Source organism: Anser cygnoides, chromosome 9 (assembly GCF_040182565.1).
Source record: "Anser cygnoides isolate HZ-2024a breed goose chromosome 9, Taihu_goose_T2T_genome, whole genome shotgun sequence".
Classification (NCBI taxonomy): Eukaryota; Metazoa; Chordata; class Aves; order Anseriformes; family Anatidae; genus Anser; species Anser cygnoides.
The window spans coordinates 20,146,928-20,167,624 of NC_089881.1; the positions used below are offsets into that span (position 1 = coordinate 20,146,928).

Sequence of the window (20,697 nt, forward strand, 5' to 3'; positions counted from 1 at the left end):
CAGTATCTCTCTGCGCCCGAGTTCCCTCATTCATAATTCAGACGTGTTTGGAGACTCGGGCATGCTGCGGTCCCGTGCAACTTCTGCGCTTCCCAGTCCGCGAGGAGGCTGGGACCAGGTGGTGTTTTTTCCGTGGTGCTTAGAAAAATGAACCCACACCCCAACCAGGAGACGAATTGGTTGTAACAGTAATCCACTGATGTAACGACAAGCTCGGCTTCTGCTGGCATTTGCACGAGCGTAACTAATAGCAGAGCTTGCTCTTCCCTCTTCTCTTGGCTGTAACCACTCAGCTCTGTTGCTGTAGGGAAGGGAAGCTATTCAGGATGGCTGGCTCATACAAGGACAATAATGATAGCCATAATATTTTACATGTCTTCTGTTAACAGTGCTTGTTGGCAGGAGGAGAGAGGGAGGGTATGATTTCTTTAAGCAATACCTTATTAAGTGGGGAACTATAACTAAAAAGTGAGGGAGGCTTACCAGGAGCAAGTTAGAGTTTATTATTAATGTTGATTAGTTTTGTTCTTTCAGGTTTTAGAGTGTGTGGCTGAGTGATAAGGGATGTGCCTCAATGTTTATTTGATTAGAGCCAGCAACTAAGTCCAGAGGGTGCTTGCTTTCACTTGGTGCTTTTTAATAACCAAATAATTTCTTTGGTATCATTTCACAGACAGCCAGTAGGAGTCACATCATTTAAGGCTGTCATCTGCCTCCTGGGGTTGTTTCCAATGATGTGATGATTTTTTTTCCTGGCTTATTCGCTTATTTTTTTTCTTGGTGAGAAGTGGACTGATGCCCTCTGATTGGAAAGCAGCTCTGAAATACCTGGCTCCAGCCTCTCTAGGAGGTACGTAGTAATTAAAAGCTGGCCAGCCCAGTTAGGTAATAGTATGTAAATGTTCAGCTCTGATTTCTACTTGAAATGTATCAGATTGATTTGTGACTGAATTGAACTGTGAGGTGCTGAAAATTATGTTTCTGCTGAGGTAACTGGTAGATCCCCATCTATAAATGTTTAGTCACTGGCTGTGCAAAGAGAGCTGCCCAAAAAAAGGACTTTGAGGCAAAAGCTGGAAAAGATCTGACTCACTGCAGTTGCATGCAATAAACTCTGCTCCTGAGGGGAAATTACTGTGTCCGTGAACTTCAAAAGGTGCTCTGATTCAAGAGAGTTTGTCATGTGCTCGTCACCCTCCCCTCTTTTCCAAAATATAAATACTAGCAGGTTTAGGAAATACTGTCAGTCCACTGCTGTATGTGTGTAAGTAGTCCCATTTTCTTCAGCAGAGCTCCCCAGCTTGATGAAGTTACTTCTGGATGTATGTATGTGGAAGATGTGGGGCCAGAGCACTGACTGAAGCTATGTTCTCAGAATAGTGAGTTTTACAAGGAAGTCTGTTTTCTCTTCTAGAAATGGGGTTGACTGCATCCAGCTCTGGGTTATGTCTCTGCACTCAGATGTTCTCTTCAAACCTTCAGAGGTTTGTGTGTTTCCAATTACTCGGGACACTTGCACAGGTTATCCTGTCAGCTAGAGGCAGAAAAGGCATTTGCCATTGCAGAGAGATGCAGGAGGATCCAAGTAAATTAGAAGAAGAACACGTGTACCTGGCCCTTGAAGACAGCTAATGTTTGTTGGGTCCTGCTCTGTGTTGTTGACGTTAGTCTGTTTTGCTCAGAGGTCCCTACAATTGTACCGATTTTATCTTCATTCAAAATAAGGATGGAAAAGTTGAGTGAACCTGAACTGGGTTTCCCCAGCACCCAGTGTTTGCTCTTATCATATGTATCTCTCTGTACAGATGTTTCTGGGGTATATATTAAAAAAAAATAATTTTTGTGGAAAATAAGCCTGATCATTTGAAACATGTTGGGTAAGAAGAAGTTGCATTTCAGTGTCTGTTGGTGTTTTCTCTCAGGGCATATTCCACTGCTCCTTCACTTATTCACTCTTCAGTAAGAGATCCTTCAGCTTCTTGAAGGTGAACACTTCTACATTTTCCTTTTCTCTCCATCTTAAAAAAAAAAAAAAAATCTTCGCAATTCAGTATCTTTCCATAGTCATCTTTTGCCACTCAGAAGGGAATATGCTATCAGGTGCTTCCAAGAGGTTGGTAGTGCCAAGGATCTGCTGAAGGCAATGGCAAAATCCACCCAGGATGTCACTGAGGGGAGATTTCTTCTGTCTACTTGAGGGAGCTGAGAGAGAGGCTTGATAAAGGCTCTCAGATGTTTCTGATGTGCATGAATCTAGTGACCGCAACAGTGCCATGCCAACACGTGTTGATTTGGGCCATAGGATGCCCCAGCCTTCTGCAAGCTCTTGTTTATGCAGAGATGGACGTATTTTACCCCATCTCCAAAGTCACCTCTGCCCGTGGGTTTCCTGCGTGTGGTTCTTATTTAAAGGATGGTTTGCCCACTTCCACCATTTTTCTGTGGCAGCAACAGGCGCTGCAGAGCTCTGTCCTGATCCTAAGCTGACCCCTCTGGCCTAGCTGTGACACTTCGGTAATTTAATGGACAAATCTGCAGGTTGTCGTCATTATGTTCACTCATGTAAAGTACTTTATACTTCAGGAACAATTTGGCCGAGGCAGCAGGGATACTTCTGTGTAAATATGTCATGAGTTCAAGCATTTTAATGTTCATAAAAAGACAGGACGTCAATTTAAAGTCTCAGCTGTCCCATGCATCTTAGGTCTGCTGATTTATGAAGTACTGAAAATTGGAATCATATAAGCCTGTAACACTATGGCAGCTATTTAAATAGCAAAACTTTCTTCCAAAAACATGATATATAGAAGACATAAAAGTTTTAAAGAGGTAGTCTGCCTTAATAGGGAGAGAGCATTAGCATTCATTTACTGACAAGAAAGAGCTGATTTTCTTTACAAGAAGCGCTCCTTCCATAACCACCCCATGCTTAGCATTAATCAAATTGCAGCTGTTCTACTGCCGAGACCCCGGCTAGGATTCTGCTTGTGGGAGGGCTGGAGAAGGTCAATATTCTCCGAATACTTTGGTGACAGAGCTGAGCAGCCAGGGCAAGCGCTGAATTTCTGGTCCCTGGTAAAGCCAAAGGCCAGGCGCTCCTTAGCTGGGGAAACCAAACAAGTGCTCACGACCAGGAGGAGAGCGGAAGGACGGCAAAATAAATCAAGCTGAGCTGTCAGTGTGAAGCTGGAAACTCCAAGGGCCAAATGTCACCCTAAGTACACGGCCCTTCACCAGGGATGCTCTGTTAAACCCTGCCTGCCTCCGGACGCTGTTCCAGGTGGCTCCCATGGGAGTGGGATGCCAGCAGGCAGCGGTGCAGACGCCTGCCAGCTTTAGGTGCATCGGATTGGCACTTCTGAGATGATAAAAGACACACAAGTCTCATGAGATGGGAATAGGGGATTCGAGCAGTCTGGCTAACTCGCTCGTGTTGGCGCAGAAACCTTTGTTTGAGAGTAAGCTGAAGTCTTCAGCATTTAAAATAGCTCTTATCTGGGAGGCCACAATGACAAGGAAATGACTGTTTATAGGTGCAGCGCTCGGGGAAGCAAGGAGAGGAGCAGAGCACAGGGCAGGAGTGTGCGCTGACGTGATCTTAATATCAGAAGATAATTGCATCCCAGAATAAGAAAGGGAGGGGAATGATTTCCCGTGTAACAAATCTCATAGATAGTAGAGATATTTACAGAGCGAAAAGCATAACTAAAAGGTAGTTCTTCCTTTTTAACGCTTCACTGTAATTGGCCCCCGATCAATGTTAAAAACGAAATTATTCTGGTTGCCTGGGGTCCTTCTTAGGTCACTGGATCAGCTCATAATTTGGAGTATCTTAGAAGGATAAATCTCCTGGGGAAAAAGGTATAATTCTTGTTGTTTTATGGATGGGCTACATGTGCTTATCATCCTAAGTGACTGGCCCCAAACTGCACGAGACGTTTGTAAGAGAGAGACCTGAAAACACACCTCTCAATATAGAGAGCAACGTGCTGGTTGTGGGATCATTCTGGTCTAAATGAGGCCAGTTTGGTAACGAGGGTAACGACGTCTTGGTTGTAGTACTGCTGGGGGGGGTGCTGGGATATGGCACCTGCAAATGCCCCAGGGGGAAGGAGCATCTCTTCACCTAGGGAAGTTCACGGGGCTTCTTGCTTTCAGCACTGGCAAAAGCTTGGAAGGGAGAAGTGAAAATCCCGCTATTAAATGTAAGCCTAGCACTGAACACTAAGCCTGAGTTGTGTCATCCAAGGATAAACGAGGCTGCTGAAGCCTCTAAAGTAATTGCTCACTAACAATGCTAAGTGCAGCGTGCATCTTACCAAACAAAAGCCTGTCTCCTTGGCACACATAAGACTTGCATTTAATTTCCTTTAAGCCCAAGTCCCTATTATAGCATTACCCTTCAGGTGTAACAAGATAACCGCCTTGTTGATATTAAGGCTTGGAAAGGCCACCAAGAGGCCTCTTGGAATCGTGCTGTGGAGGAGAAGGAAACATCCAAAGCAGGGAGGGGCCACGCATACAAGCTCAGCATTTTGCATAGAAAGGTACTGTGAAATTCATGGAGCCTCCCTCACCCTGCTTGCTGTGCTGACAAGGAAGGAGCTCACAGCTGCAAGCGTGCTTTATTTAGCACTGGTTTGGGCTCTTTGTAAGAAACCCACCCAAAGAAGGGGCAGACCTGTCTGATAAGGTGTTCCTGGGACCTAAAATGGTGCTTATTTAAACTGCAGGCTGGCTTGGGGGCCGCAGGTATGTACTGTGCTGTGTGCCCCATGCTCTGCTGCGCCTCGTTTAATTCTGCTTTCGGTGGTAAGTCAAAGATCCTGAAAAGGAGTTGCAGCTTGTTAGGCTGAACATATGGTGCTCTCTACAGAGGCTGATTATCTCCACACCTCGTGGCCAGATTTTCAGCGAATATTAATTTCTATACCCCATCTAAATTTAGGGATGTAAGAAATTAACTCGTAAGCTTGAATTTCTTTTCCTACACAGAAATTTTTCACTCAGAAGGAGGTGAGGCACTGGCACGGGTTGCCCAGGGAAGCTGTGGGTGCCCCGTCCCTGGAGGTGTTCAAGGCCCTGGGCAACCTGACCTGGTGGGTGGCAGGGAGCATTGTTGTGGTTTCTTTTAAATCCGTAGGACAACTTTTGATGTTTCTTATTGTCCTGTTTTTTCTCACATGTTTTCTCTCTTGGGCTCTTTCAAATATGTGTGAAGATCTTCCCATCAATGTGACTAGGCTGAACGTGGAATCATTTCTGAGGCACTGGCTTCTGAAGCCCTGCATTTTCTGCCTTTTGAGCCGGTCTTCCAGTTGGCAACAGAAGGCAGCACAACAGTGTTCATTGTAGCTTTATTGTCAGGAGAAATCACTTCTCTTAAAAGCTTTTTCTCACAACTGAATTCCCAAGCTGGAGACTTCGATAAAATAAGAGAGTTCTATGTTTGGAGCCAAATACACTGTCATTGTTTTCAAATACCTTTTAGTTACTGAGGTGGTGTTCGTGTGCAAGAATGTATAGATTAGACCATAAAGGAAAATAGGAGTGTTCGTGCTTGGTTAGAGTTACTGCTTTGCACAGCAAATCATAAATACAGTGTAATTTTGCTGCCATTGGTCGTGTTATTTGCTCCCTGACACTCTGAGTTTTGCTGTGGCAGCAAATGAAGTTTTGTGCTCCAGACCCTTAAGCCTCTAGGAGTAAATCGAGGAGAACCTCTGGCAGCTGAGACAGCGAAGGTTCGTGGTGCACAGCTGAGCCCGGTGGCCTGTTTTCAGAGATAGGGGTCTGTGAAAAATAAACTTCTTAACTCTGGGCAGTGTCAAGCTATAACACGCACACAGATGTTTTATTCGACTATGTTTGGGTTTATTGTTGGTTTCAGTAGGTGTGCCCTGTTAAATTGTCTGTGACTCTGAGCATTAGGTGGGAACAGCAGCCTTGAGAAGAGCTCTTGGCTGTCAGGGAAGCATTAAAGTGTGTGCTGGTGCTGGAGCACTTGCTTACGTAGAAAACAGTGTGGTCCGTGTTTGACTTAGATGTGGTAGAACTGCAGCTGTTGAAAACGTGTCTAGATATTTTTCATATCTTGGTAGAGCCAAAATTGGGACTTGGATATTGCAAGGTTGTATTCAAGATGCTGAAAATCTCTATTAATAACCACAGATATCTCTCAGCTTGGAAAGGATTCATTCTTTCAGTTTAACCATTCTTATGCAAAATTTGGATCCACGGAGAAGCTGCTTTGTTTGTCTCTGCCTCAAAGCTCAGGTTGGTTTGGACACGTTAAAAATATATTTTACAAGCACACCAGCCAGGACAGCACTGCTCTGGCACTGCTTGCAGAGAGCAAAACATAAATACTTTGAAGTAAAAGACAGAAATTTTCATCGGAGGAGAAAAGTGGTATCATCCATGTGAGAGTGGGTGTTGGTAAGGACGGGAGCCTGGTGTCTCCAGCAAGGACAGGGATGTACATGATGCTGATTCCCTTTAGCTCCTGATTATGCCACAGGATAGCATGTATCCCTGTGCTAAACCTATGCCATTGACTTTGCTTTCAGGAGTTGATCTGTGCGTCCAAAAGGGAGGATTAGTATGCTGCTCTACTGCTCCAGTGATTTACACTGGACTTGGAATAATAAGACTCAGAATAAGGTGTTAGGCAGTTCGTAGTTGCTTTCAAAACCCGACAGAACTGAATAATTTGTTTGCCCTGTGTGTGCTTCACTTAGTAGCTCAGGTCCCATGCTGAGTTTGTGCCTCTTCTAAACGAGAGCATTGGTTTGCTTCTGGACTCTTGGCTTTATCAAATTTTCTGAATTCTTGAAAATTCTTTTGTTGTTTTCCAACAGCCCTTTGCTTGCATTTGTTTTCAGTCAACCCATTCATTTTCTGTCAATTTGGAGTAACAACAAACACTCCCAGAAGACCTTGGGCTGTAGCAGCCACCCGAGAGGGAGCCGAGGATTGCTGCAATGAGTGGTTCGGGAGCCACAGCGACAACAGACGTGGAGAAGGGATTGGTACTCGAACAAAGGGAGAAAGAGAAATGATGTGCTCCCAGGTCAATACTGTTTTATTCTTTCCCTGTGCTAAAAACAAATCTTAAGGATTTGTTTTTTTTTCTTTGAGAGTTTTTTACAGCCTTTCAGATAACAGCAGCTGAGAGCAGGGGAAGGTGACATGTCCTCTCATGGATATGGCGAGGGACCATTATTTCCAAACTCTGCATGGGACATGAAATGAACACGGTGTTCGGAGGTGGTGCTGCTTGGTTAACAGGCCTGATACTGAGACATCCTTACCTACTGTAAATAGTTTCTCTAGATAGTATTCCAAAGCCTCAGGCACAAATTTTGTATGCATTTCCTAATACCTGGAGACAGCAACCAAAATGTAACCCGCTGTGTTATGGTCTCATCTAGGAGCTTCTGGAAAAAAAAATTACCTTTTATCAGTTCTATTTGATTAACGTAATAGGAGATCTGATTATTTCAATGCAGAAAGGAGTGGAGAACAGCCTGACCTGCCCAAAATGACAGCCTGTGAGTTAAAGAAGGGGCATCACCTGCAGCACGCAGCTCAGAGGATGCAAGTATGGCTCTGCTTTCCTCTTCTCATTGCACACGTGTGTGTTAAGACAGAAAACCTGCTGGGTTCGGGGTTTTTGGCAAATGAATCTGGAGGATGGCTCATAAGGTCAACTAGTTCATGGCCCATGTCCTAAGGCCAATCAGCTCCATCAGTGCTACTTCTTACAGAATTTGTCTAACAGCCTTAAAGATATCCAGTGATAAGCCTACAATTCTCCTGGCAGCCTATTTCAGTATTTTATTTTTCCTACTGGAGAGCTTCTTAACATTCAACATGAACCTGCTTTGCTGTGATTTAAACCTGTTACCTCCGGATCTATCCACCACAGCGCAGGCTCTTCTTCCAACGGGGAAAAAAAATAGGTGGTGCGTTCTTTGTGAAATGTTTTTATTTGACTCTTGGCCATTCTGTCCTTCCTCTGACCTTGGGTACCTGTATTGCAAAATTCTGGACACAGTGCACTAACTGAGACCTTATTAATGCCAAGCAAGGTACTGAGAGGAAGGATTACGTATAGTCTGTAATGCATTCTCCTGTTAAACTCTTCCAACAAGGTGCTTACCTTTTTCATTGCCCATCTTCAGCTGGTAGTCCACAGCCCTCAGATTCACTTTATTTCTTTAACAAGTTTCATAAATGAATTCAGCAGTTGATAAATTCCACCTAAGCTTAGGAAGAGTGTACTTCTCATGGTTGAATGCCAGATGTCCAGATAGTTTTCTCCATTTCTTAAAATCATTTTGGGTTCTGAGCATGTCACTCAGTATGACTGCAGTCCTTCTAAACTTCATCTCACCTGAAAATTCAATAGCTTATTCCCAATTCCATCACCTTGTTAATTAATGAAAATATTGAACAAGATGAGACCTGGGGCAGACCCTGCAGCACCCATCTGTATGTCCTTACATATTGAGATCGTCCCGTGCATGACCACACTTTGGATACAGTCCCCCCTTCAACATCTGCTTCCCTATTGCATGAAAAAAGTTTTAACAAGATTTTCCCCTAGCTTGTTCCTGAGGCTGGTGAGTAAAACAGTGTTGGAAACCTTACTTTGTCTGAGATCAATAGTATCTACTGTCCCTTACCTCCAGAAGGTTTGTTACCTGCTGTAGAAATAAAATATATTTCTTTGGCATGCTTTCCTCTTAACAAATCTACCACCAACTGCATCTCATCTCCTTGTTATCGTCCTGATTCTGACAAATGGTTTGATTTGTTTCTGCAGGAACTGGACTTAATCTGATTGATTTATAAATCTCCCAGCTAGTCCTTTTTTCTCTCCTTAAAGAACTGCACTATGCTGATCTTTTTTCAGTCTTGCAGTAGCTTACTCCTCCTCTTTAGGATCACAAAGATGAATGCTAATAGTTCTTTGATTGATTGAGCCAGCTCTTTCAGCACCCTCAGCTAATGTTTGTCAGACCCTGTCTGTCTGAAAGTTTGCTTTTTTCTCGAGAGCACTAGTTGTGCTGACCATTTACTTGCAAGGTGGCATTTTAAGTAAAACTTGTTTCACAAAAGCCCCTGGAATGATGGGCCTCCCCTCTGTAAATAGCTTTCCTCTGTTTGTGGTTGACAAATTCTTTTTCTTTGTTGTTCCTCCTCCTCCTAACATTTCTTTAAAGTGATTTCGTGTTGTTCTTCATGTCTTTTAATAGTTTGATTTTTCTTTGTGCCTTGTTCTCTCTGATTTTGTCCGTACACGCTCTCTTAGTCTCTTCTGTAAACAATTCATCTTGGTCTTTGAAACGTCTTCTTTATAAGCGTTAAGTACTTAAAATCATTTGTCAAAGGAAAACAAAACAAACCCCTCTCTCTCTAAACACTTCTCTATTTTTCCCAGCCTTTCTTAAACTGTCTTGATATGTCTGCTTCCCACACTTCTTTACGTGGAGCTGCTAGTTTTCAGCCACGCAGGAGACATTTTCCTGATATTTGTCCATCCATGCTCTTTCTTCTCCACTTGCCCCTTCTCCAACCAAAATCAAGAGGTGCTAGTCTTGGGAAATTGCTTCGTGATGTCTGCCAAACTGGGTCACTTTGGTGCCTATCAAATTAAATATATTAGTGCTCAGACTTTTCTAAAAATGTCTCCCTGCTTTTAATTTGGCAGAATCAATTCCCTGAACTGGAACTGAATTTATGAGTAGTTGTGTGCCCCTAAAGCTGCAGTCTCTAATGGTTTTACTGCTTTCTGAAAAAAAAAAAATTCACCCAGATCTAATTGCATTATTGGAAATGGTTGAAGCACTATAATATATGGGGAAAAATTTCTATGGTCTCTGAGAAATCCTTTGTTCAGAAAGAGCCAAAAAGGCCATCTAATGCTTTCAGGAAAGAATACTCTGCAGAGATTTTTCTAGTTTGAGAGTGGGAGTCATATCAATACTTAATTCAGGGTGCATTCAAGAGAAAGATGTGGGTTGTGGAGGTGGAAACTGCACTTGTTGCAAGGCAAAAAAATAATAATTAAAGGTCAGGAAATAATTTGTAGTTCAACAGCAAAAGCTCCTGAATACTCTTCATTCCTTACATTATTACTCTCTGTGAAGGAGGGCATTAACACTCCATGATGCCCTAATTAGTTTACCAGGCTGAATATTCCGGGTAAGCTGTGGTTGCAATGGGCCCAGTGGTTGCTTGTGATTAATGTGGCATTCAGATAAGAAACAGAACGTCAGGTAAGCGCTGCTCCAGGTCGGTAAATGTCAGGAAGCAGAGACAGCTTGGGAGCAATGGCCAAAAGCAAGGAATAAAAGCATGAGCTGTGCATGAGGAGAAGCCTTGTAGAATTTCTGGCCCAAATGAAGTGGGTATAAAAGCAGAGAGAGTCTAGTCAGGAACTGTAACTTAAAATATTAATACTGACAAAGAACAGAAGAACAACTGCACTTACTTTATCGCGAGCCATTAGCTTTGATTTAGTGCAGCCATGGAAGCCTTTCGGTAGTTTCCTTCGTATCTTCACACTCTGCTTTAATAGCATTTGTTTAAATGAGGAGTGGACCCTCAAGCAATATTTCTCTTTAACAGGCAAGTCCCAGCACAGAGTAATAAGTAAACTGGGAACACTATATTTTAAAAGAAGAAATAGATTCTGCCAGCTCAATTTAAGGAAATATTTATTACACATAATTTCTGAACTGTTTTCTGAGTAAGCAATGGAAAATGATCCTTATGAACAGCGAAATGGAAGGAAGGAAAAAGTCTGCATCATTACGGAGAGCTTAATCTTTTGTGTGTGTGCTTGTCATTCCAAGTGATGTCTTCACCTACATGAACTGAGGGCATCTACCCTGGGTCTCTCAGAAATTTTAGCCCCTAAAAGACCTCATTTTAACGTTATCATGCACTTATGCCCTCCCTTTGATGCTTTTATCCTCTTGTCTTTCATTTCTTCCCCCTTTTCCCACAGACCTGCTGTTTGTTTATGTAAAAATGCCATTTCTAAGTTCTGAAGCCCCCCTAGCCTTTTTTTTTTTTTTTTCTTTTAGAATGCTTGCTTTAGGAAAAGAAAAAGGGGTTGCTGACTGAATTGGTGCCCCTTTAGGAAAGGAAACTCATTTGCCTAGTGATAATGCTCCTTCTTTCTTCCTTTGCCTCTCAAGCAGGCTTGTCTTGGCAATCCAGCCCCTGCCCAAACGTCTTCTGTCTCCCTGAGCCCTGGGTGTGATGACCCTTGGCAGAGTGGAAATGGAGTTGCTGTGTTTTGTGCTTGCATCGCTACTTTAGTCCCGAGTGAGAGCACCTTGTTTGGAGTAACTTGCTAAAACCCACAGCACCAGTGCCTTGTAGTTCATGGTTCCTTCTTTGCTGCTGCTGGTCTCCTCTGACAAGCAGGTAGGCTGTGTGCAAAACAGTCTTAAAACATGTGCATCACATAAAAGTAACACAGTTCAACAACCTCAAAATAACTCCGTTTTTTCCTTTATTTAAACATACTAAACTGGCATCGAGTTTCCAGGGAACCATTTTATCCGTCGCTAAAAATACAAATTGGTGTGCCACATTTTGGCAGATTTATCTCCACAAAATTGTTTATATGAGAAATGTTTCCTACTGTGTATCACAAATAGTAATTTAGTTTAGAGTGTGGCATCCCAGTGAACCAAGAAGCACTGCTGTGGAAGGAAGATGTCCCTCCCTCCCTCTCTGAAATGCCCTGCTGACTTTTTGCTTTCCCTTCACTGTGAGCCTGGTATGCCTTTGCAGACTCAGACCTGTATATTTTACAGCTGCGTTATTAAATTATCTGAGTACTTCCTTTCTCTTACCTCCATGGAATTATGCTAGCGCTCTACATCTTGTTCCTTTTTGTATTACTTTTATTAGTCACAAGAACATGATAGAAGCGATAGACACGGCTTCTCAGAAATTGATACAGTATTTTTTATTTTTTAATCCAGTTACCTGTGGTTTTAAATTATTCTTCTTGCTAATGCAATCAAACATGTTTGTTTTGTTTTGCTAACATCAGAGCTGATGGTTTCAGTGTTATTACACTCGCCTCTTCTATTTTCTGTGGACTTGCTCATATATATATATATTTTTCTATCCTTTTATGGAAAGACTTTCCGGTGAGCGTATCCGTGTCAAAGATCTTGTACGTTGTGTGACTATGGACAAAGACTGGCCCAAATCTGCAGTGCTAGGAATATACTGGGCAGTATGGTGAAAAGTTGATAAATATCTGATCCTAGAAAACGACGACTGCCCTCAACATGCAGTGGGGCAGGTAATCCTCGTGGCTGAGATGGCAACAGGATGGTCGTTGTCCGCTCACATTTCTGTTGACAGGACAGCACATGGACTTGCAGGACATGGAAGAAGGCAGATGATTCTTTTAACAACTCCATAATTTCAGATGTTGTCTATGACCAAAAAGTCTTGAAGTGGAAAATTATTGGCAGCTTCTTAATCATATTTCTTTTCATTGCACAGGGAACACTGTGTGTACCATGTGCAAAGTGTCTTGTAATAAAAGATGTCATTTAAAAGGTCAGGCTTAATACATTAGGGGGATCACACATTGAGCATATGATATATCTTGCAAATAAGCACGAGCTGATGTGAGTACAATTAATGCAGGAAGGAACTTGTTATCAGACACTTCCTGTTTGGATGCCCCCCATCCTGGTGTTTGGAAGATCATATTCAAGAAACATTTCGGCAATGGGAGGGAGCAACTCAGTGATAAAGTGAGGCAGATGAGGAAGGAAGAGGTTTCTGAACAGAGTGGATTTAAATAGTAAACCATAACGTGCCAGTGGCAGTTAGATTTTTAGCACTGAATATAATAGCAATATGGCTCTTCTGTGTGAGAGCTGTATTTATATTAAGAACATTCAGTTCTTTGGAGGGGTACAGATTACAATTAAAATGTTCGCTTCCCATGTCGAGTCCTCTTGAGCTTTGTTTCCCGTCGCACACAACAACAGTGTGAATGAATTAGATGTCATCGCGGTTTGAGCCTGTGTGCGCCCACAGAATGGTGCTGGAAAAAGCTGCTTAAACTTGTTCGCTGCTGATGTCCTATGGAACATGATAATTGAAATACTGGTATGGTAGGCGTGGTACAGAAAATCTGACACTCGCAGCAAGGCTGCTCTTAAAATAGCTGTAGAGCAGGAGATAGAAAGGACATTCAGCTGAAGTAAAATGTTACAGATCAATTTGTGTGCTTTCTGAAGAACTAGATATAGAACTTGCTTTTACAAGGCAGCACATTTCAGAAAGAACCCCCTGCTACATTGTCCAGTCTCTTCATATCAATTGTGATTTGCACTTTGCTCAATTGTAATTCTTGCACTTCTTCACTTTCATGGTGCAAATTATTCTGTGCAGTGAAGAACAATAATTCTTAGAAATAGTTTACTTTTTTCCCAGTGGAAAATAAAATTCCAGGTCTCTGAAACTTTGGCTAAAGGTGATCACAAATTTGAATGATAAAACGTTAAGAGGACGCAAAGTCTACTTTATGGCCCACATGCTATATGGCCCATATGGCACCAATTCTGGTGATTTGGTCTGTTGCCAGTTGGCTGGGTGAAGCAGTGACCATGTAGCTTTGGTTAAGTAGCTAACTGACATTACAGTATTCAGGGTTATGAGGAGAGGAGAGAAAATAAATTGATGTAATGAATAGTTCAGGAATAACACAGTTCTGATCCAAATGTACTCAGTCAGAGGGAACAAACAGTGTCTTGTAGTTTGGACATCGGGCATCCTAGATCATTGGGAGAATGGTCCTGAGCTTGTGACATCTGTTCCATGGGAGGTGTCTCGAAGCATCTGTTTCCCTGCTGCAATAACAAAGATGAATGGATTTTTGGACCCCAGGATAGGGACACGAATTGATTTAGAAAAAAGAACAACACGCTTAGACATGCTGTTGCCTTTTCCAAAGAGATTTGCTCATTAGAGTGGTAGGGCTACAGCTGAAACTCTCAGCTGTTTATGGTGAGGCAGCTTGAGCTCTCGGCACAAGTGTAGTGGGGAAAACACAGCAGAGTGTGCTGCAGTGGAGGAAGAAGTCAATGCCAACCCAGGGGACAAAACCAAGCACCTTAAGATGTAGAAACACTCATGTGTTTGTACCTCAGGAAAAGAGAAAATATAACCTAAGCACACCAAAATAAACAGCTTTAATGGGTAGTTTGCTTTTGTCTGGGCTAAGCCACTTCACTGAAAACAAAGTCAAATGAGAGCTTTGGCAAAAGGAGACTTGCAAATACAGCAGGCTAGAGAGAGCACAAGAGTTTCTCCACACAACCTGGACGTAACCGTCCTGCTTTCACACCTCTTCTCCCCTGCCTTAGGGAAAATGGTCAGTGGCCAGCTTTGGGGCGGCCTCTGCGAGGTGGTGGGAACTAAGCTTCACCTGTGTCTACTAGTTCCTCCTGTTTACATTTGCCAAGCAGACTGGTAGGAAGGCTGTTTGCTGTGTACGTGTTAGTCAGGAGTAGTTTCAGTCAAGTCTCTGGTTTGAAAACAGGACAGTGATGTGAAATCAGTGTATCTCGTGAAATTATTAACTCCCAGTTGCTGTCATCCTCAGTCAGATGTTGTGTAATGGTCCCACGTGCTATGGAAACACTCCGTGGAATCAACAACGCTAGATATTATTTAATGCGATGAGCGTGGCAGGCAAAAGCTACTCCTTCAAGGTAATAAATCATATGACATTTAGCTTCCTTTATCTTGGCAAGAAGCCATCAAGGCTTCAGGCTTTCAAGATGTATGAGTTGCTTTTGAAGTGTTTTTGCACTCGGAAGAGCGGGTCTGCAAATGAGACAATGAAATTCTGCATTTATTGTACCTTGTGATAGTCAGATTAAATGTATCTAGGCTGCAAAATAACTGATCTTTATCTGTATAGCTGATCGGTGTTTTTTTTTCTTTCTTCAGATACTCTTTTGTCTTTCCAGTGTCTTAAGTTTCTTTTTATCCTCGTTGCCCACCTATAACTCCAGCTCTGTTTTCGGAGGACGGTAGAAGGCTTACATTTCCTGGGAGGTGGTAAGGGGATTCACGCTTTTCCCCACATAGTTCTGTGCTGGCCTGACATGCAGTGACAGATCATCCTGTTCGGACTGGGCTCCGTTGGCATCAGAGTGGCCCAGATATGAAGTGAAAGTGTGTAACTGTGCGGAGCTGGGGTGGTGCAGGGGCAAAGCAACATCACCCTGCAACAGCAGAAATGCGTCAGTTTTCCTGGGTGCTTTTACATCCGATTAAGTGTCAGATGTGATGGGACTTGTTCTTTTCTGGATGGTCCTACTGAAAGAAAAGGCCGTATCTGATGCACACAGTCAGTAACATTCGGTGGGAGATCAGGAGAGAGAAGTAAGCACTTTGGGGTTATAAGCATATGGGAGCACATCTTCAGTAAACTTTTGCAGAGAGAATCAAACGTTGAAAGCACGCAAGCAGCAAGGGCACCTAGAAGTTATGTGACCGGTTTAGGGTATGTGACTCTGTAAGCCTGGCTGCAAGTCTCTGCTCTAATTGGTATTCAGCACAGAACTTGGAAATGTACTCGGAGTGCAAGTGGTCTGACCTGTGGAGGAAACCATATGTCATGAATTGCTGAGTGTTCCCCTGAGTGAAACACAGGAAGAAGCAGGGTGCATCCAGTATTTCACTGTCACACCATTTTCCTGCCCTGCAAATGTAACCAAGAATCAGCTGCAGAATTTCTTTTATGCTCAGTTAAAGAACTATTGACCATGGCCTAAGCATATTTTTTTTCTGAAGAACCATCACAGGTTGAAATTAAAGGTTTAAACTCCTCCAAATGGCCCCGATGGATTCAGTCCTCTGTTATTGTTCCCAATAAAACAAGCATTTTCCTAAATAGAAAACCTCAATTTTCAGACAAATCATCTCCATAGTAACTGGTGATAAATCATCGCCACAGTAGCTGGATTGCTCTGACATGCAAAATACAGTATTCGTACTCTCAGGTTGTTTTTGTCTGGTCAGCTTGATTGAAATAACTTTTTAATTCTAAAAGAAAAACATTTCATTTTAATTATGAGAAGTCAAACATCCAGATGAGAAATGTCGGAGCTGAGGATGCACACAAAACTTCAGTTCAACTTCTTCTTGCTTGCACTGTCTCTGGTCTTCAGTTAAATTCTCTCTTACTGCCCTTTCCACTAGCACTCACATCGCTCAATGGGGATTTACACGGTATTTCTTTTTGCTCCCCACATTCAGTGTGCGGCCGTGAAAACTGACTTTTTACAGATCCAGATGCTGCATTGGATAAAACTTCACTTACTTGTGGCATTTCTCTAGTGCTTTTAATATTATTCTAAAGCTTTTATGGATTTAAATGAACTTATCTCCATAAAACGCTTTTCAGAGCACCAGGTGACGTTGGTGCTTTATGTCAAGTGGACCGAAGCCCAGAAAAGTAAAGTCTAAAATTGTAGGAAATGTCACCCAGTCTGGGGTTTTCAGATGGAAACACAGAGGTTTTGTTTATTTTATTTATTATTTTTTATTTTCTTAAGGCTCCTTAGCATTTAAAACACAGTCCTAATTGATCTCAGCTGCAACTCTGCAAGTGCTGCCAATCTGCCTGTGAGTGCCCAAGTGCAGGCAGCTGGAAAGCAGGAGCAGTCCCGCATGAGGTGATTGCTCACCAAGTATTACAGAGGGGATGGGTCAGGGATGAGCAGAATTCCATTCTCAGAGGTTGCACTTAAGGGCTGAACTGTGAGATAATCGCTTTTTCTTCTGCCATCCTCCTTATTCAGTATGTCCTACAGGTAGGCACAGTGCAGGTTTTCTATGTGGGCAGAAGGATTTGTCACATTTATTTGTATTTGGAGCTATTAATTTGAGGGTTTGTTTTTTAAAGGTGTACTTTTTTTTTCTTTATTCATCTCCAAATGCTTTAATTTCTGAATTGAAAGGATTTGTAAATGTAGGTGCAAAACTTTTCCCGTTTCTTCTCTTTATGCCAAACAATGAAATGACATTGGCTTGCTGCGTTATATGCTGGAGTAAAAGCATCTCTGGGAGTACCAGCCTATTCATTTTCTTCCTAGAATTAATCAACAAAAGTTTTTCCAGATAGGCTTATTTCTTTTGTTTTCCCAGGAGCTTTCTTGTTCTTTCCTCCATGCCAGCTGATGCAAGTCACACTAAAAATCAAAAACAAACCCCAAAGCAATAGTGAAGCCGCAATCACAGTGGTACAAGAACAATTAAAAACAGGCTCATTGCAAATGGTGAAAGAGACAAACAGCCAGGGAGGAAAGCAGCACTTCCTACGCACCAGAAAAGTCACTCGAGGCAGATCTTTTATTTAGGTTTCTAAAAGGTTATTTTAAAAGGCTATGATTCGAGTATTTTTGAATGTAATCACCAAAGCTTGTTTGAAGGTTTAGCTGAAGATCAAGATCCTGCATAAAAGCTTTTCCCCCAGTAGGTGAAGGTAGTGGGGGTAGGGCCAGCAGCATCGCTGAGCAAAGGTTTGCATTGCTTACCATGCCTCATAACAGAAATGGTTATAGGTGGTCTGGGGAAACCTAGGAAAACATGTATGCACTGGCCTGGGTGCACACAGGTGTGTTTGTGTGTGTGAGTATGCACTTATATTTGATGTTATTAGTGTTGTTTTTTTTTTTCCCTAATGATTTAGCAGTATTTAAATGTGGGAAAAATAAGGGTGAAACCTGCTATTACAAGAGTTAAATTGTGCTGAAATTTTTAGATTTTTTGTAGCAGACAAAATCCTGGAACATCATTCTCTCTAATGGGAGTGAGGAGGCACAAGTGGTAATTATTGAGGGACAAAATGGCATCAAGTACTTGCTTGTGCTTGGCCTTGGACCACTGGTTCTTTAAGCAGAGTATACTAATAATGTGGCATGATTATAATACATGGGATTCTTTTGGAATAGAGGAGCACAACTTTTTTAGATTTTAAAGCTCTCCAAAATTTTTTTTTTAATTGGCAGTAAAACAGTAAGGCACTTAAAATGCAAACTATAACCATAAACAGGGCTTTGTTTTATATTTATGGCTTGTGAATAAAGATTGCACAAAATGGTAACTTTTAATTTTGCGTTAACCCAGCCTCATTCCGCACCGAGCGGGGCTCTGGGGTTGTGTGCTGGCAGTTCAGGGAGCCTCGCGTGCAGGGAAAGACGAATCAATTACTGCCTGTGCCTTGCGGTGGGTTGTCCCCAGTGAAATAATCTAAACCTGTCAGATTGTGACAGCTTGCTCTACCTGCACAAATAACACCGTTTTAAGAAATCAAGGACTGCAGATATTGCTGTAATAGATCTAAAAGCGCATACTGATGTGATCTCCCATCTCCTGCAAGATGGCATTTGAAGCTGCTGGTGTGCTGAATATTTCTGCAGAATCAGCCTATCATCTAAGAAACGTGGATCAAATTTTTTTGAAAGAGTTCAGCATCGAGCAAATCTCCCTCTTGTCTAGCTCTGATACTTCAGATCCTCATACATGAAAACCTGTTTAAAAAAAAAAAAAAAAACACAACCTTCCCTGCTTTAAAAGCCACAGCAGGCTTAAACAACTGCCTGGAGAACATCCCTGTGTATCCAAAACCTATATTGTACTGAAATATTATGTCCACACACTCTATTACAGCATGTACAAGTCTATTGGAGCACTTCTCAGGTTTCAGAGTCCCAGAGAGGTTCCCAGAGCACTCAGCCATGTCCTTTCTGTTGGAACAGAGCTTGCAAATCAGTTTGGTTTTTCAGAGTTTTGAAAAAGTAAAAACTGAAGAGAAAAAAACTCAATTTTGATCAAAGCAAGGCGGCTATCATTGATGTTTTTTAGTTGTGCAATGAATGGAGAAGTGGTGTTTGGAAAACATTTGCTTTGGTTAACCTGAAACAATTTGCTCAAGGCAAATGAGATACTTGAGTTACATCAGAGTTTGGTTTAGTTTTATCTAACCTTTAAAAACGCCATTTAAGTTAGAAAATGCTACATAAAAATGAAAAGCTGAAAAATCTAATTTTCAAGTATTTTGAAAAGAAAATCTGCTTTTTCTGACTGAAATTAATTTTTATTTTAACCAGATTTTGCAAGTACCTTTATCCAGCTGTATGGAATTGCCATTTTGTGGTGGATTAACTTTTTTGTTGATAGATTTTTCTGCCAGCAGAGTGGGAGAGATGGACAAACGTTGTTCTTACTGTCCTGTTAAGAGAAGGATCGCAGAGCCTTTAATGCCTTGCGGTTTTTTTTAATCGTATCCAGGAGACGAGTGAATGAGCTGCATTTCCAGCCACAACAAAATATACATTGGTCAGTTTTAGGAGGATACTGTTGACAAAATGAGACTTTAAGGTGTGAAATATCTTTCCGAAATTGTCCATTCACGTTACTTATTTTTAGTGCTTTGAGCACAGCTATAAATCTAAGTAAAGTGTCTAGCTGTGTCTCTGCTCTAAATAAAGTGCATCAAAAAGTGAAGTTTAATTTCTACTCAAGATCTCTTGAGACTTATATTTTTGAAACTCCATTGGTTGCCTTGACACTGTGGCAGTAGCCAGTTTTTTTTCTAAGGCATCATCTTCTTGCTCAGAAGTGCAGTTGACCTTGATACTGCAACGGTCTCAATAGGAAAGGATGGTCAGAGGCTACACCGATGGCTGATACAAGGGACTAAGGCAGTCCCTAAAGCTAAAACCTCATAATTTCTAGCATTCTGATAAATGTAAAGAAGTAATGCAGAAGTGAATGATCTGCAAAGAGTGAGCATTGAGCAAGTTGTAAGGAAATGCAAAGGTGGCCATTGCAGCCTACCTTTTTGAGTTAGAACATCAGAAGGCTCAACAGAGCTGCGTTCCCACTGCACTGCGTGTTGTGTGTGATACAGGATGAAAGGCTCTTCCCTGAAGAACTTGCAGTCTCAGATGGTAACAGGTGAGACTAATGCAGTAGTTGTCTTTCCGTTTGACATGGAGCTTTATCACAAAGGATAAAACAATGTTGCCAGAGCACGAATGGTGCAGCGTTGTAAAATGACCGGATTTGTTGTGATTCGGTTCATTGCTTTTTTGCCGTAAGGTAATCTGTCTTCCTGTTTGACTTATGCTGTGTATTTAATCAAGTGCTGAGTGAATCTCTTTGAACATCTAAACTAATAATGGACATAAAAATCCTGGTAAATGATAGGCTTCGATAAGACAAGTCATATCTTCCCTAATGACAGCATAATGAACTGAATTTAAAATGAAATCCTATCGTGAACAGTCACGGCCCATTAGACAATGAAATTTCTTGTTAAACTGACTTTTTAAAAGCACTTTGCAAAAAATGAAAATGAAACAAAATTGCACGATATTGTTGGAAGCCACTTGCAGCCAGATCCTAGTGATCTTTAGGGGTGAAAACCAACTAGATTCAGTAAGTACTCTGCTTGAGCAAGGACAACCTCTAAAAATGTCAACTATGAATTAAGTGTCATCCAAATCATTCCAGCAAAATTTAACAGCTAATATCACCATTTATTGTTTTTAGTAGTATACCCATCAAGAAAAGATGGAAAAAGAAATAAAAAGAGAGGTAAGGATTCTTTGCTTGTGATGA

At 41.8% G+C, this 20,697-nt stretch overlaps 1 long non-coding RNA gene across 1 annotated transcript in view; it reads left to right on the top strand.

Annotated features, from left to right (window-relative positions):
* Nucleotides 1-1,864: 1,864 nt before the first annotated feature.
* The window catches only part of LOC106032012 (uncharacterized), a 116,788-nt gene continuing 97,955 nt past the window's right edge, over nt 1,865-20,697 (top strand). Inside the window, exon 1 of the long non-coding RNA XR_010833530.1 lies at nt 1,865-4,752. This is a non-coding gene — a long non-coding RNA (uncharacterized lncRNA). The remainder of the gene's footprint in view (nt 4,753-20,697) is intronic.